The sequence below is a fragment of the Halichoerus grypus genome, chromosome 9, assembly GCF_964656455.1.
Source record: "Halichoerus grypus chromosome 9, mHalGry1.hap1.1, whole genome shotgun sequence".
Classification (NCBI taxonomy): Eukaryota; Metazoa; Chordata; class Mammalia; order Carnivora; family Phocidae; genus Halichoerus; species Halichoerus grypus.
This window is the reverse complement of record NC_135720.1, coordinates 66,317,314-66,333,602: the sequence shown is the minus strand read 5'-3', so window position 1 is coordinate 66,333,602 and position 16,289 is coordinate 66,317,314.

Sequence of the window (16,289 nt, the reverse complement as noted above, 5' to 3'; positions counted from 1 at the left end):
CACTCATATGAGGAATATATGAAACAGATCAGAGGATCATAGGGGAAGGGAGGGAAAATGGAGTAGGAAGAAATCAGAGAGGGAGAAAAACCATGAGACACTCTTACTATGGGAAAGAAACTGAGGGTTTCTGGAGGGGAGGTGGGCCGGGGGGATGGGGTAACTGGGTGATAGGCATGAAGGAAAGCACGTGATGTGATGAGCACTGGGTGTTATATGCAACTGTTGAATTACTGAACTCTATATCTGAAACTAATGATGTACCATATGTTGGCCAATTGAATTTAAATTGAAAAAAATTTTAAAAATTTTAAAAATATGAATTTGTAAATAAAATACCTATGATTCAGATAGATATCTTGACCAAGTTAATTTGAACTGGGAACTGTAATCAAGCTTTTACCACCCAGAATTGTCAACCTAGGTGAACAGCCCCTTTACAAACTAATACCTTCCTAAGACTTTACCTATCATTGCATGCTTTACTTCATTTAGTTTCATACTAACATTTCTTATCTTAGATGAAAGTTAGGGTGTGGATGAGTTTTCTTCTTCTATATGCTGTGGTATATCCATAAAAACAAACACAGCATAAATGCTCATATTCTGGACATGGATCTTCCTTGTAACAATTGAATTAATTGTGTTTACATGGAAGACTTGTTTATGTTGTACATCTGAGCAATTCCACTTTAACGGAATTCATTGTAAAAATAATGTGCCTAATGTAAAATATTTCAAAATGCAGAAATATATAGAGTAAGAATTAAGTCTCAAGTGAAACCCTGTGTTCCTAATTCCTTGCTTAGAAATAACCCCTAGTGATATATCCATGAGCATCTTTCAATCTTTTTATTACTCATTAAAAAACATATTTATATCCATTTTACAGATGAGGAAATTGAGCTATAAAGAGACATATAACTCACTTAATGTCATATAATTAGTAAGTGGTGGAACTGGGAATAAACACAGGCAGTGTTATAAAATAAGTATTTTAGCCAACTATCCGTACTTCCTGTCTTATATTGAAAATTAAAAATATATTTTAACATAAGAATATTATACTGTTCTTACTGTTCTGTGATGTGATCTTTATTCCTAATGTATTTTGTAAATATATAACCTAGTTTTTATTATTTTCCAATATGTGCATGGTATTTAAAAGTTAACATTCACCGTATATAATTTCACTTATATAAAATTTAATGGGCACATAGGCTGTTAAATTTTTGACTGTTAAAATTAAGAAATGGTCTTTGTACATACATCTTTGTATATTTGGGTGTGGGCATTTTGTAGGAGAAATTTTTAGAAGGGGAAATTGCCATGTCAAAATATGTATACATTTTAATTGACTTCCTTGAGGACTTAGTGTATGAGAGCTTGCTTTCCTAATTTTTTACCAACACAGAATATTGTCAGTCATTTCAAACACTTTTTTTTTAAGATTTTTTTTTTATTTATTTGAGAGAAGACAGAGAGTGAGAAACAGAGCACGAGCGGGGTGAGGAACGGAGAAGCTAGAGATGTGGGGCTCAATCCTGGGACTCTGGGATCATGACCTGAGCCAAAGGCACATGCCTAACCGACTGAGCCACCCAGGTGCCCCTCAAACACTTCTCAATGTAATATGTAAAAAGCAGGATTGATTTTTTTCTTTTTTTTTTTTTTAAAGATTTTATTTATTTATTTTGACAGAGAGACACAGCGAGAGAGGGAACACAAGCAGGGGGAGTGGGAGAGGGAGAAGCAGGCTTCCCGCGGAGCAGGGAGCCCAATGCGGGGCTCGATCCCAGGACCCTGGGACCATGACCTGAGCCGAAGGCAGACGCTTAACAACTGAGGCACCCAGGTGCCCCGATTTTTTTTCTTTTACTTGTGATTTCTTGATAATATTGAAAGTTGACCATCTACTCATGCACATATTGAATTTCTCCTTTTTTGAATTACTTGTATGTTTCCCCCATTGATATTAGTTCAGTTAATGTTTGCTTATTGTTTGGAGGAACTCTATAGTTTCTATATTAACCCTTCATCTGTTGAAAGCACACTGCTAATATATTCGCACTTAAGTCTGTCTCATATTTACGATATTTAGTTTATGATGGTCTTATATAGTTAAATGTGCCAATCATTCCTTTATCTTTGAGTTATATATCACTGAAGAGATATCAAAAATTTGTAACAGCATAATTGAATTTATGGCCATAAATAAAATTTATTCACATCAATTGGTGTTGGAGAGGGGGATTCTGGGTAGAATTCATCACATGAGCAAAGGAACAGTGATGAGAGAAGAACACACAGGTATGCTCAGGGAAAATATTTATCATTTGTTGTGCTGGAGCTTCAAGTATGAGGTAGATAGTGGCAGCAAATGGGATTGGAAAAGGTAAGTAGGTAGGATCTCAATACTGGAAAAAATGTGTGCTATAATCAGAAACTTGGAAATGTGCCTTTTAACAATGAGTAACCACATATGGGAATGTGAAATGGTCATATTTGCATCTTATTAGTAGATTCTGAAAACTGTAGGAAGGATAGATTTGAGAATTTCAAGGTACAGAGGTGACCTAAGGATCTGTAATAATAGAATAAATGGTGCTCAGCTAAAGTTAGGGTGCTGGAATTTTGAAGGCCAAGAAATGAGATCCTCTGTACTAGTATCGAAAGGTGCTAAATTAAAAAAAAAATCAAATACTGTTTAGTCTATCTAAATTTTTTATAAAGATTTATTTCACAGCGAGAACACAAGCAGGGGGAGCAGCAGGGAGAGAGGGAGAAGCAGGCTCCCCACTGCTCAGTGAGCCCTACATGGGGCTCAATCCCAGGACCCTGGGCCCATGATCTGAGCCAAAGGTAGACTCTTAACTGACTGAGCCACCCAGATGCCCCTATTCTATCTAAAAGTCTTTAGGTCCTGTTGTACATGCTCAACAATATGCCACAAAAAGCTGAAATCACCACTGGAATATTTTCTACTGACAATGTTTAGAAAGCTTATGCTACGTCTATATAATATTTTGTATAATTTAATATATAATACTTAATGTGATTTATGAATAAAAACATAAGTGTATGATTAATTTTTCTTTACTCTTAAAAAGCAAAATTCAACTGAGTAAATTTGAAGATCAAATTGGCTTTGTTTAAATGATTCATAAAACTAGCAAGTAGAGGAAAACTGCAGAGTTGTATAGAGTGGAAGGTTTTATAGGGAGAAAAGGGTGAGGTAAGAAAGTTATTAAAAAAAAAAAAAAAAAAAGGAATGTTCCAGGCAAGGTCACTTTCCATTAGGGGGAAGAATAGAAGATTTTATGCAGATTACCTCATCTTACTTTGGAGGATGGAGAGGGCCTCTGTGACTGATTACCTCATTGGGGCTGATCAGAAAATTCCTGACTGACTGGTTAAGACTTAACATTTCTGGGAGAGGTTGAAACTGCCATTAGATTAGGTATTAAGTCCCATTTGGTGACTTGGCCTAAGTGATGTCATTTGGGGCCTGTGGTTTTCTTTTTAACAATTCTCCCCTTATGATCAGTTAAAAATTTAAGGCATTGGTGGTACTCTCAGCTACTGGTCTGTACTTCTTGTAGCTTTTACTGATCCTGTGTGTGATATTCACAGGTCATGGGTGTTTGTTTTTCTGAATCCTTGTGATATTCATAGGCCACAATTTAGGTCCACAATCCTTAAGTTATTTTCTTCTCTTTTCCTCTGATGTTCCAATCTTAGAACATCTGCCTGGTATTTAGTGGCTGTGAATAGACATTTAAAGCTTTTGAGAGGATACAATGCACCAGGGAGATTATTATGATAACTATAAGCAGGATAATTCCCAGATTTGGAGTGTACTTCAGAACCATGGTCCTCAAGATCCAAACCAAAGAAAATCCCGATTGAGGAAGTCACCCTTTAAAGCCACGTGCCTTATTTAGTGATCTTTTGTAACTGAGTTTTAACTTTCACAGAAGTGTTAATCCAGATACAGCCAGTGGTAGTAGCCACAGCACAGGCACTTCCTTGCTCACCTAAAAGATAATAAAGGGCTATCCTATTATCAGAAACTATTTTGACTAGAGAATTAAAGGATCTTTGTTGGACCACTATTGTTTTAGCAGCAGATTCTGCAATAATTTTAAGATTTAAGAAGTTCTTGATCATAGACTTATTTATCCCTAACCAGGTAAATAGGGACCTGCCAAAAGGAATAAATTTTGAATCACAAAGCCTCCTGGTAGGTCCTTTTTAATTCAATAATGTAAATTCAGGGAGTTGACCGATGAGATGTTTTCTTTTGCTTGTGAAAAATTAGGGGCACAGTTAGATTTTTCTCCCAGCTTGAAATAAAAGGTGTTGTTGTTGTTGTTGTTGTTGTTGAATTCTAGAGCTCATCCTCCACCCCCTCACTGAGCAATGGCTTGGAAAATATAGATGAGGACATTATCTTTCTAGGCCAGATATGGGAAAGGAAAAGAAGAAACATTTAAAGTATGAAGTTTTAATTTGCTGTCTTGGGTAGAAGCAGTCTAACTCAATGTTAGCTATTTATCTTCCTTGGCAATTGGATTTAGAAGTCTCCAGCATCAGGTGGGACCTACTGTAGCTGTGTGATATGTACCCAAAAGCCTTAGTACCTCCTAGTTGTGCAGCGTTATCAGTAGTCACGAACACTTGGTAAGGTCCTTTCCAACTGGGCATGTGAGCTGTTTTGCTCTGATGATGTTTCCAAAATAATAATCAGATCAACAGGTTGTGATCAACAGGATCCTTTAAATTGGAATCCAGGAAGTCTTCTTTAATCTGTTAATAGTCTTGAGCATAAGATATTAGAGACTTATAATAGCTGCTCATACCAGCATAATACCTTCTAGGTCCATTCATCTTTTCAAAAATGCAAGTTCTCATTCTTTTTTATGGCTGAATAATATTACTCTGTGCTTGTATGTGGGTTTATGAATCACATCTTTATCCATTCATCCATTGATGGGTATTTGAGTTGCTTCCATATCTTGATTATTCTAAATAATGTTGCAATAAACATAGTGTATATATCTTTTTGAACTAGTATTTTCATTTTCCTTGGGTAAATACTCAGCAGTGGAAGTACTCGTTCCATTTTTAATTTTCAGGGGAATCTCTATACTGTTTTCCACAGTGGCTATACCCATTTACATTCCCACTAATGGTATGTGAAGGTTCTTTCGTCCACATCCTTACCAGCATTTGCCATTATCTTTTTGATATTAGCCATTCTGACGAGTGTGAGGTGGTATCTCATTGTAGTTGTGATTTGCATTTCCCTGATGATTAATGATGTTGAGCATCTTTCCTGGTACCTGTTGGTCAGCTATGTCTTCTTTGGAATAATGTCTATTCTGACAATTTTTTAATCAGGTTGTTCATTTTTTTTTTTTTTTTTTGGTGTTGGGTTTTGTAAGCTCTGTGTGTGTGTGTGTGTGTGTGTGTGTGTGTGTGTGTGTGTGTGTGTTCTCTATTTTTGCTATTAACCTCTTATTGGATATATCACTTGCAAATATCTTCTCTCATTAAGTAGGTTGCCTTTTGTTTTGCTGATGGTTTTCTTTGCTGTGTAAAAGCTTTTCATTTTGGTGTGGTCCCAGTATTTATTTTTGCTTTTGTTTCTCTTGCCTGAAGAGACCTATCCATAAATATGTTGTTAAGGCTGATGTCAGAGAAATTACTGCCTATGTTTTCTTCTAGGGGTTTTATGGTTTCAGAACTCACATTTAGATGTTCAATCCATTTTGAGTTTATTTTTCTGTATGGTGTAAGAAAGTGGTCCAGTTTTCTCAACACCATTTATTGAAGAGACTGTCTTTTCCCCATTGTATATTCTTGCCTCCACCATCATCAATTAACAATATAGGTGTGAGCTTACTTCTGGGCTTTTGTATTGTATGGATGGAGGTTTCTGTGATGTGTCCTCTATAAGCTACTATCCAGACCTGCACATACACAGGCAGGCTAAAGAATGTTGTTTGTGAGACTTGAGCTTCATGAGTGACCGTGGGAGTCTGATTAGTTGACATTAGCTGGCCCCCAGGTTAGAATTGGCCCTTCTGGTCTGGACTCCAAGAGCAATAAATTTTGCCTTATGTCCCCATCCACTCCCCAGAATGGCATCTGGGAGGGGAGGCAAACCCACCTAGCCCAGGCTCCTTGAGTATGTAGAGACATGTAACATAGGAATGCAGCTGGCTACAAATTGCACATAGGCAAACAAATGTTTAACTTCAGACCCCATCATTTGCCCTATAAATGTGGCCCTTATGGGAATGGTCAGTTGGAAGTCTCACCTGAGGGGAGGATGCTCCACTCAGGCCTCTCAATTGGGATTCCAGCTGGCTATTTCCATGGGGTTTTCCCAGCTGATGAAGTTGGATGTTTTAAGTATCCGATTTGATGTAACTGTCTTATTCTCCTTTACAGCTTACTGTTGCCCTCATCTATGTGCAGATTTCCCTTTTTTCCTTTCTGTTTCAGTTAGATTTTTATAATGTCAATAAAGTTTTTTCCCCTTCAAAACTGAGAGTATGACTGCCATGAATCTTTTATTTAGAACAGCTTTCTATCCCATGCCACTCATCTGTGTGTCTGTTTTTGTTCCAGTATGATATTGTTTTGATTAGTGTTGCTTTTGGTGTATCTCAAAATCTGGGATTGTGATACTTCAAGATTGCTTTGGCTATTAGAGATCTTTTGTGGTTCCATACAAATTTTAGGATAATTATTTCTAGTTCTGTGAAAAATACTGTTAGTATTTAGATAGGGATTACCTACATCTGTAGATTGCTTTGGGTTGTATGGACATTTTAACCATATCAACTCTTCCAGTCCATGAGTATAGAATGATCTTTCCATTTTTTTGTATTGTCTCCATTTCTTTCATCAATGTTTTATAGCTTTCATCATATAGGCCTTTTACCTCCTTGGTTCAGTTTATTCCTAGCTATTTTATTCTTTTTGGTGCAATTAGAAGTGGGGATGTTTTCTTAATTTTTCTTTGTACTTTGTAATTAGTGTATAGGAATGCAACAAATTTCTGTATAGTAATTTTGTATCCTGCAAATTTACTGAATTCATTTATCAGTTCTAATAGTCTTTTGGTGGAGTCTTTATGGTTTTCTATTTATAGTACCATGTCATCTACAAATAGTGACACTTTTACTTATTCCTTATAACTTTGGGTGTCTGATTGCCATGGCTAGGACTTCCAGTACAATATTGAATAAAAGTGATGAGGTAGACATCCTGTCTTGTTCCTGATCTTAGAGGAAACACTTTCAGTGTTTCCACATTGAATATGATGTTACTGTGGGTTTTTCATATATGGCTTTTATTATGCTGAGGTATGTTCCCTCTAAATCCAGGCTGTTGAGAATTTTTATGGTGAATGGATATTGTATGTTGTCAAATGCTCCTTCTGCATCTATTAGATGATCATATGGCTTTTACTTTTCTTCTTGTTAATGTTAATGCATCACATTCATTGGTTTGTAAATATTGAACCATCTTGCATCCTCAGAATAAACACCATTTGATGATGCTGAATGATCCTTTTGATGTATTGTTGAATTTGGTTTGCTGATATTTTGTTGATTATTTTTACATCCATGTTAGAAACGTTCAACCTGTAGTTTTTTGGTAGTGTTTTTGTCTAGTTTTGGTATCAGGGTAATGCTGACCTCGAATTTGGAAGCTTTCCTTCCTCTTCTGTTTTCTAGAATAGTTTGAAAAGAATAGGTATTAACTCCTCTTTGCATGTGTGGATTTATTCATTTCTTCTAGGGTGTCCAGTTTGTTGGCATATAACTTTTCATGGTATTCTCTTATAATCCTATGAATTTCTGTGTTATTTGTTATTACTTTTACTCTTTTGTTTGATTTTTTTTTGTGAATGAGTCTGCCTAAAGATTTATCAGTTTTTTTTAAAGATTTTATTTATTTATTTGTTTATTTGACAGAGAAAGACAGCGAGAGAGGGAACACAAGCAGGGGGAGTGGGAGAGGGAGAAGCCGGCCACCCGCTGAGCAGGGAGCCCGATGTGGGGCTTGATCTGAGGGCCTGGGATCATGACCCAAGCCGAAGGCCGACACTTAATGACTGAGCCACCCAGGCGTCCCAAGATTTATCAATTTTAACTTTTCAAAGAATCTGCTTTGTTTCATGATCTTTCCTATTTTTATCTCTATTTCTGCTCTGATCTATATTATTTCCTTCCTTCTACTAAACTTAGGCTTTGTGGTTTTTCTGTTATTAGTTCCTATAAATGTAAGATTACATTATTTGAGATTTTTCTTGTTTCTTGAGGTATCACTATACCACTGTGTATCATTATATCACTATAAATTTCTCTCTTAGAACTACTTTTGTTGCATCCCAAAGATTTTGTTTGTTGGATTTTCATTTTCATTTATCTCCATGTATTTTTTTCATGTCCTCTTTATTGACCCATTGGCTGTTTAATAGCCTGTAATTTAGCCTCTATATATTTGTGTTTCTTCTAGTTTCTTCTTGTGATTAATTTCTAGTTCCATACTATTTTTGATTGGAAAAGATGCATGATAGGATTTCAATCTTCTTAAATTTATTGAGATTTGTTTTGTAGCCTAACATGTTATCTGTCTTGGAGAATGTTCTATATGGACTTGAAAATACTGTGTATTCTGTTGTTTTTTGGATAGAATGTGCTGTATATATCTGTACGTCCATCTGGTCTAAAGTACTATTCAAAGACACTTTTATTTTCTGACTAGATGATGTATCCATTGATATAAGTGGAGTGTTAAAGTCCTATATTATTACTATCAATTTTACCCTTTCTGTCTAATATTTGCTTTCTGCATTTAGGAGCTCTAATGGTGGGGTATATTTACAATTATCATATCCTCTTGTTGATTGACCCCTTTATCATTATGTAATACCCTTTTGTTTGTTTGTTTTGTTTTGTTTTACGGTCTTTAAAGTTTATTTTGGGAATGCCTGGGTGGCTCAGTTGGTTAAGCGTCTCCCTTCAGTCAGGTCATGATCCCAGGGTCCTGAGATCGAGTTGCACATCGGCCTCCCTGCTCAGCAGGGAGCCTGCTTCTCCTGCTGCCTGTTCTACTGCTGCTCTCCCTGCCTGTGCGCTCTGACAAACTTTATTTTTAAAAAAAATTTTTTAAGATTTTATTTTGTCTGATATAACTATTACTATACTGGACTTTTTTTTTTTTTTTTTTGGCTTCCATTTGCATAGACTTTTTTTATCCTTTCATTTTCAGTGTATAGGTCTTCAGGTCTGAAGTGGGTCTCTCGTAGGCAGTATATAGGTGGGTCTTGTTCTTTTATCCATTCCACCACTCTACATCTCTTGATTGGAACAGTCATACCATTTACATATAAATTATTGATAGGTATGTACTTATTGCCATTTTGTTAATTTTTTTTTTTTTTTTTTTTTTTTTTTTTGTAGTTCTCTGTCCCTTCTCTTCTTGTGATTGATGATTTTGTGTAGTGTTATGCTTGGCTTTCTCTTATTTTTTGTGTATTATAAGTTCTGGTTTTGTGGTTACCATGAGGTTCATATATAACATCCTAAGTATATAGCAGTCTATATTAAGTTGATAGTCACTTGTTAGAATAAATTCTAAAAGAACTTTTTTTAATTTCCCTTCCATGTTTTTATATATGTTTTCATATTTTATATATCTTTATTCATAATTTTCTCCTAATTATGGCCTTTCTTTTCCACTTAAGGTCCCTTTACTATTTATTGTATGACCAGTTTAGTGGTGGTAAACCCATTTTTGTTTTTCTGGAAAACTCTCTCTCCTTCCATTCTGAATGATAACCTTGCCAGGAGAGTATTCTTGGTTGTAGTTTTTTCTTCCTTTCAGCACTCTGATTATATCACGCCACTCTCTTCTGGCCTGCAGAATTTCTGCTGAAAATTCAGATGATAGCCCTATGGGGTTTCCCTTGTAAACTTTTCCTTGAAAGTTCTCTTTAAACTTTGGCATTTTAATTATTGTGTGTCATGGTGTGGACTTATTCGGTTCATTTTGTTTGGAACTCTCTGTACTTCCTGATACTAGATTCTTCTTTTCTTCCCCAGTTTGGGAGAGCTTCATCTATTATATCTTCAAATAACTTTTCTGTCCCTCTCTCTCTCTTCTCCTTCTATGACCCCTATATGCAAATATTTGCATGATGTTGCCCAAAATATTCCTTAAGCTATCCTCATTTTTTAAAGTTCTTCTTTTTGCTGTTCAGCTTGACTGCTTTCCATTACCCTGTCTTCCAGATCAATGATCCATTCTTCTGTATCTGCTAGTCTATTGATTTCTTCTAATGTATTTTTCATTGCAGTTATTGTATTCTTCAACTCTGGTTCTTTATATTTTCTGTCTTTTTATTGAAGTTCCAAGTTGTTTCACTCTTCTCTCCAGTCTACTGACCATTTTTATGATCACTACTCTAAATTCTTTTATCAGACATACTGCATATTTCTGTTTCATTTAGTTACTTTTCTGAGATTTTGTCTTGTTCTTTCATTTGGAGCATATTACTCTGTGTCCTCATTTTGTATAACTTTGTTTTCTTTCTATGAATTAGGCAGAACAGCTGCTTCTCCTAAACTTGAAGGAATGGTCTTATATATGGTCATCCCCTGTATAGACTGTGTGTGGCTGGTGACTGGGATGACTGGAGCCCACCCAGAGGGCACTCTGGCAGGACAGCTGAAGTGGGTATAGGACAGGGTGTCCCAGGGTACTCACTGCAAGGGGTACCCGAGTGGGGACAACTGGAGCCATGGCTGATATGGACTGGGGTGACCTGGGGTTTAATAGGCAGGAAATACTGGTGGGGGTGGCCCTGGCTGAAGCCAAAATAGGCATGAGCAAGGAAGTCCTAGAGCACTCCATTCCATGTATTCCTTAGCAAGCCATCCGGAGCCAAAGTTTTACAGGCCCGAGTGTTCCAGTGCTTTGTGACACCAGCACAAAGCATGATGGATAGAGTTGTAGTGAATGCTGCCTTAGTGGAACAGTTGGGGATGGTAGATCATAGGCCAGCAATGGCATCCAGATCCCATAATCAAGATGGACTGTGATCAACTGTGTTGCTCATTATGCTCTCCAACCCAAAGAGTTCTAGCAGTTACCCCATTGTTTGGCAGGGTTCTAGAGATAGTTCCTCTATATCCTACTTACTCCTTTAAACTATAGCTTTGTCCTATGCCCCAGGGCATCTGGAGCTGGTAGGGGCTAGACTCCAGGGATTGCTGTGCCAGCAGGCCAACTGTGGCATCCAAACCCTGTTCCCATCTGTACCATTAAGATGGAGAGGAAATGTGAACCATGGATCTTGCCGGCTCCTCAGACCCAGAGAGTTCCAGCAGCTCTACCTGTGTTTGGCAAAGTTCTAGGGCTGGATCTTTTATATTCTAGTTGCTCCTCTAATCTGTGGCTTTTTTTCTGTGCCCCAGGGTACACGTATCTATTCATGATTCACCAGCACTATCCCTCCCACTGTTGTTTGCAGCATCAGGTGGGATTCCCTTTTGTACTGTGTCTGTGTCTCTCATGCTGTTCTCTATGTGGTCTATCTTTTGTTGCACAGAAGCTGTTCAGTCAGGCTTCTTCAGTAGGAATTACTCTATAAATAGGTTTAGACTTGTTATGTCCAGGAGGGGGTGAGTTCAGGGTCTTCCTACATTGCCACCTTGGATTGGAACCCCAGAGAGGTAATTCTTATCAAAATAAACAGAATGAGGGGAAAGGTCATTTGGAACTTGACTTGGTAAGGACAAATCGTGTCTTCTCTACAAATATTAGAAAAAGCTTGATGCATCTACACAGATAACCTTAACTTATTCCACCTACCCCAAAAACAAACTCACACTGAACTTTTATAACTAGTGAATTTTGTATGTATTTCATGGTAGTAATTTTAAAATGGAAGCTATAAGGTAGCTGAGTATGTTTATGTATGTTGTAGATATGTGGTGTTTTCTACCTCTGGGTAGTATTACTAGAATTCGTACAAGAACTCTATTTAGTTGGTTAGAAGGCAACCACCTGTAAGGATTAGGCACTCTAAAACCTTCAGAAAGATAGATACCAACCCAAATGTTATTCAAGTTCATGTGACCCTAAAAAATATTTGATATGAAAGCCAGCTTATCTAATTAAAACTTACTTATATGTCTTTAGAGTTATCAACATTAAATATACAACTTTTATTTTACCAGAGTTTACTAGCCAAATAAGTTTGTTATCCCACACAAGATCAATAATAAAATAGCTTAGGATAATCGCTGACTTTACCTAGAAAAAACTTCATTATGTATTAGACAATCTAAACATAATTACTAAGAACAAGTGAATTAAATAGATGTAAGCAAGATAAAAGTTTTCATAAATGAACTCTCAGCAATATTTATGTCCACTTTCCAAATCTTTTGGTAACCTAGAATATTGAAGTTTCTCAGAGTTAGGTTAAATGATGAGTAGTTAAATTCATCATATATCTAGATCATTTCCTAATAAGACAAAATACTAAAGAATTACTCAGTATAGGTTTATTTACTTTTGGTTTCTTATTTCACAGAAACTAAAGCAATATTTGGGTATGTTAATGCTACACTGGGAAAAAAAAACCCTATGCTTCTAGAAATTATGAAATGTATTCATAAATTTCCAAATTTAAAGAATGCTGGTATAACAGATCACAATTCGTTCTTAGTTTTCACTAGAAATTAAGATTCTGAGGTTTAAGAATTCTAAGTGATGTACACCATTAAAACTACTAGAAATAATAATACCTCCATGTGCTAGAAAAATGGGATGTCTTCAGTAAGACAGGGTATAAGAAATGGAGATGCATTTTTCATTGAGGGCAAAGAAAGTAATTTTGTCCTAAAATAAGGCTGGTTGTTTAAAGAGGAAAAATACAGTTGTAGAAGGTTTGTGGAAAAGGAATATTTGAAAAGGAATTTTACTGTATGGCCAAGCTGGATAAGATTGAAATGAATTTATTTAAAAATGGGTTTTAAAATCAAAAGTAAGCTGGTACCTATTTAGAATTTTTTTTTTTTTTTTACTCTGTGAAAAGTTTTCTTGGACTTTTGCTCTGTTTTTGATAATATTTTAAAGGTAAAGAAACTTTCACAATCAAATTTCATAATGATCTGTGATTCTGTTTCATCAAGTGCTTTAAAACCCTTTTTAAAACATTTTTATCTGGAATTTAACAGAGGATGTTAAACCAGTTAAGCTTATTTGATATTTGACAATACTTCCCATGTAATTTACATAAGTAATACTAAGGTTTCTTTATATTGCATTTGCAAGATTTTGGCACATGTGGATGAAGTCCATTCTGCTTTGGGGGAAAAAAAAAAAAAAAAAGGAGGCCCCTAATTGCCAGACTACTGCCATCTTCACATCCATCTACACCTGAATCAGAAATTAAAACAGGTAAATGGTCACTCTAAGTTAAAGAACAGTTGGGGCTGTGGAAAATCCAAAATGGCTGCTTTGGGTACTTCCAGCTCCTTGACAAATCTCATTTTTTTGTTGTTGTTTTTTACATTCCTTTACCCATCATAATGCCCTAAAGAAGACTCAAATTACAGAGAGTAGCAGTAAGGTTGCAGAGTAGGAGGGTCCTGAGCTCTTATCATCCCAGGAACACATTGAGATAACAACTAAATTTATATAACTACATCTGAAAATGACCTGAAGACTGGCATAACAGATCTTCCATAGCTAGTTGTAGAAAGAAGGCCACATCAGAAAGGGTAAGAGGGGCTGAGATGGTGTTGGGAACCAAACCCCCAGTGCAAATAACCACAAATGGGAGTTAAATAACAAGCATGCAGAAGCAAAAGGATCAGGTACCACCACTACTGGGGACCTGCACTAGGAAGACAAGGAACAGAGAACTACAACCAGGAGACAGTTAACAGAATGGCAATAATTACTTTAAATGTAAATGGTATAAATGCTCCAATCAAAAGATATGGGGGCACCTGGGTGTGCAGTTGGTTAAGTGTCTGATGCTCGGTTTCAGCTCAGGCCGTGATCTCAGGGTCTTAAGATTGAGCCTCGCATCAGGCTTTGTGCTCAACACAGAGTCCACTTAGGACACTCTCTCTAAAACAAATCTTAAAAAAAAGTGGTGGAATGGATTAAAAAAAACAATACCTATCTATGTGCAGTCAAACCTGAAGACACATACAAACTGAAAGTAAAGGGATAGAAAAACATTTACCTTACAAATGGAAGCAAAAGTATATAACAATAGAAGGCATTAAATAATGATAAAAGATCAATCCAACAAGAGGACATAATAGTAAATATCAATGCACCTAAATACATTAAGCAAAAAATAACAGACATAAAGGGAAAAATGAAAGTAATAGGATAGTAGGGGACTTTAACACTCCACTTACATCATGGATATATTATCCAGACAGAAAATCAACAAGAGAAACTGTGGCTTTAAGCAACACATTAGACCAGATGGACCTAACAGATATAAACATAACATTCTGTCTAAAAACAGTAGAAATATCAGAATACTTTTTTTTCAGGTGCATATGGAATGTTATCCAGGAAAGATCACATTTTAGGCTTCAAAACAAGTCTGAATAAATTTAAGAAGGTTGAAATCATATCAAGCATCTTTTCTGAGTACAACATTACGAATCTAGGTATCAGTTACAAGAAAAAAAACAAACATTTGGAGGCTAAAGAACATGCTGCTAAATAACTAGTGAATAAACAAATACATGGAGACAAAAATAAAAACACAATGGGCCAAAATCTTTGGTTCTTAGCAAAAGCAGTTCTAACAGGGAACTATAGCAATATAGGCCTACCATAAGAAATGAAGATCTCAAATGAACAATCTAACTGTATACCTGAAGGAAATAGAAAAAAAAATGTCCAATGCTAGTAGAAATAAGGAATTAAGATCAAAGCAGAAATAGAAACTAGAAAATCATGGGAAAAATCAATAAAACCAAAAGCTAGTTCTTTGAAAAGATTAATAAAATTAATAAATCTTTAGCCAGATTCATCAAGAAAAAAATGGACTCAAAATTAGAAAAGGAAGAGAAATACAAAGGATTGTAAGAAAGTACTATGAAAAGTTATACGCCAACAATTGAACTTAGAAGAAACCTAAAAGAAATGGATACATTCCTAGGAACATACAATCTTCCAAAACTAAATCAGGCGGAAATAAAAAATCTGAACAGACTACTACTAACAAAATGGAATCAGTAAAGAAGAACAAACAAACAAAAGAACAAACAAAAAACCCAGCAAACAAAAATCCAGTACCAGATGGATTCATGGGTGAATTCTACCAAACACTTGAAGAAGAGTTAATTCCTATTCTGCTTGAAAAAAATAGAAGGAAAGCTTTCAAATACATTCTATAAGGCCAGCATTATCCTGATACCAAAACCAGACAAGGACAATACAAAAGAGAAAACTATAGGCCAACATCCTTGATGAATATAGATGCAAAAATCATCAACAAAATATCAGTGAAGTGAATTCAACAATACATTAAAAGAATCATTCCCCTCAATCAAGTGGGATTTATTCCAGAGACATATGAATGGTTCAGTACTTGAAAATCAATCAGTGTGATATACCACATCAAAAAAACAAGAGATAAAAATCATTTGATTATCTCAGTAGATGTAGAAAAATCATTTAACAAAATTAAACATTTGTTCATGATAAAAACTCTCAACAAAGAATAAAGGCTATGTATGAAAAACCCACAATTAATATCATACTTAATAGAGGAAAACTCAACTTTTCACTAAGATATGGAACAAAACAAGCCTATCCGCTCTCGCCACTTTTATTCAACATAGTACTGGAATTCTTAGCCCTAGCAATCAGGCAAGAAAAACAAAAGGTATCCAAATTGGTAAGGAAGAAGTAAAACTCATTATTTGCAGATAACATGATACTATAAATAGAATACCATAAAGACTCCAGCAAAAACTATTAGGAGTAATAAATGAATTCAGTAAAATTTCAGGATGTAAAATTAATATAAAGAAATCTGTTGCATTCCTATATATTAATAAAAAATTAGCAGAAAGAAAAATTAAGAGAACATGCCCATTTACAGTGTACCACAAAGAATAAAATACCTAGGAATAAACTTCACAGGGAGGTGAAAGACCTATCTGCTGAAAACTACTAAATACTGATGGAAGAAATTGAAGATGATACAAACAAAG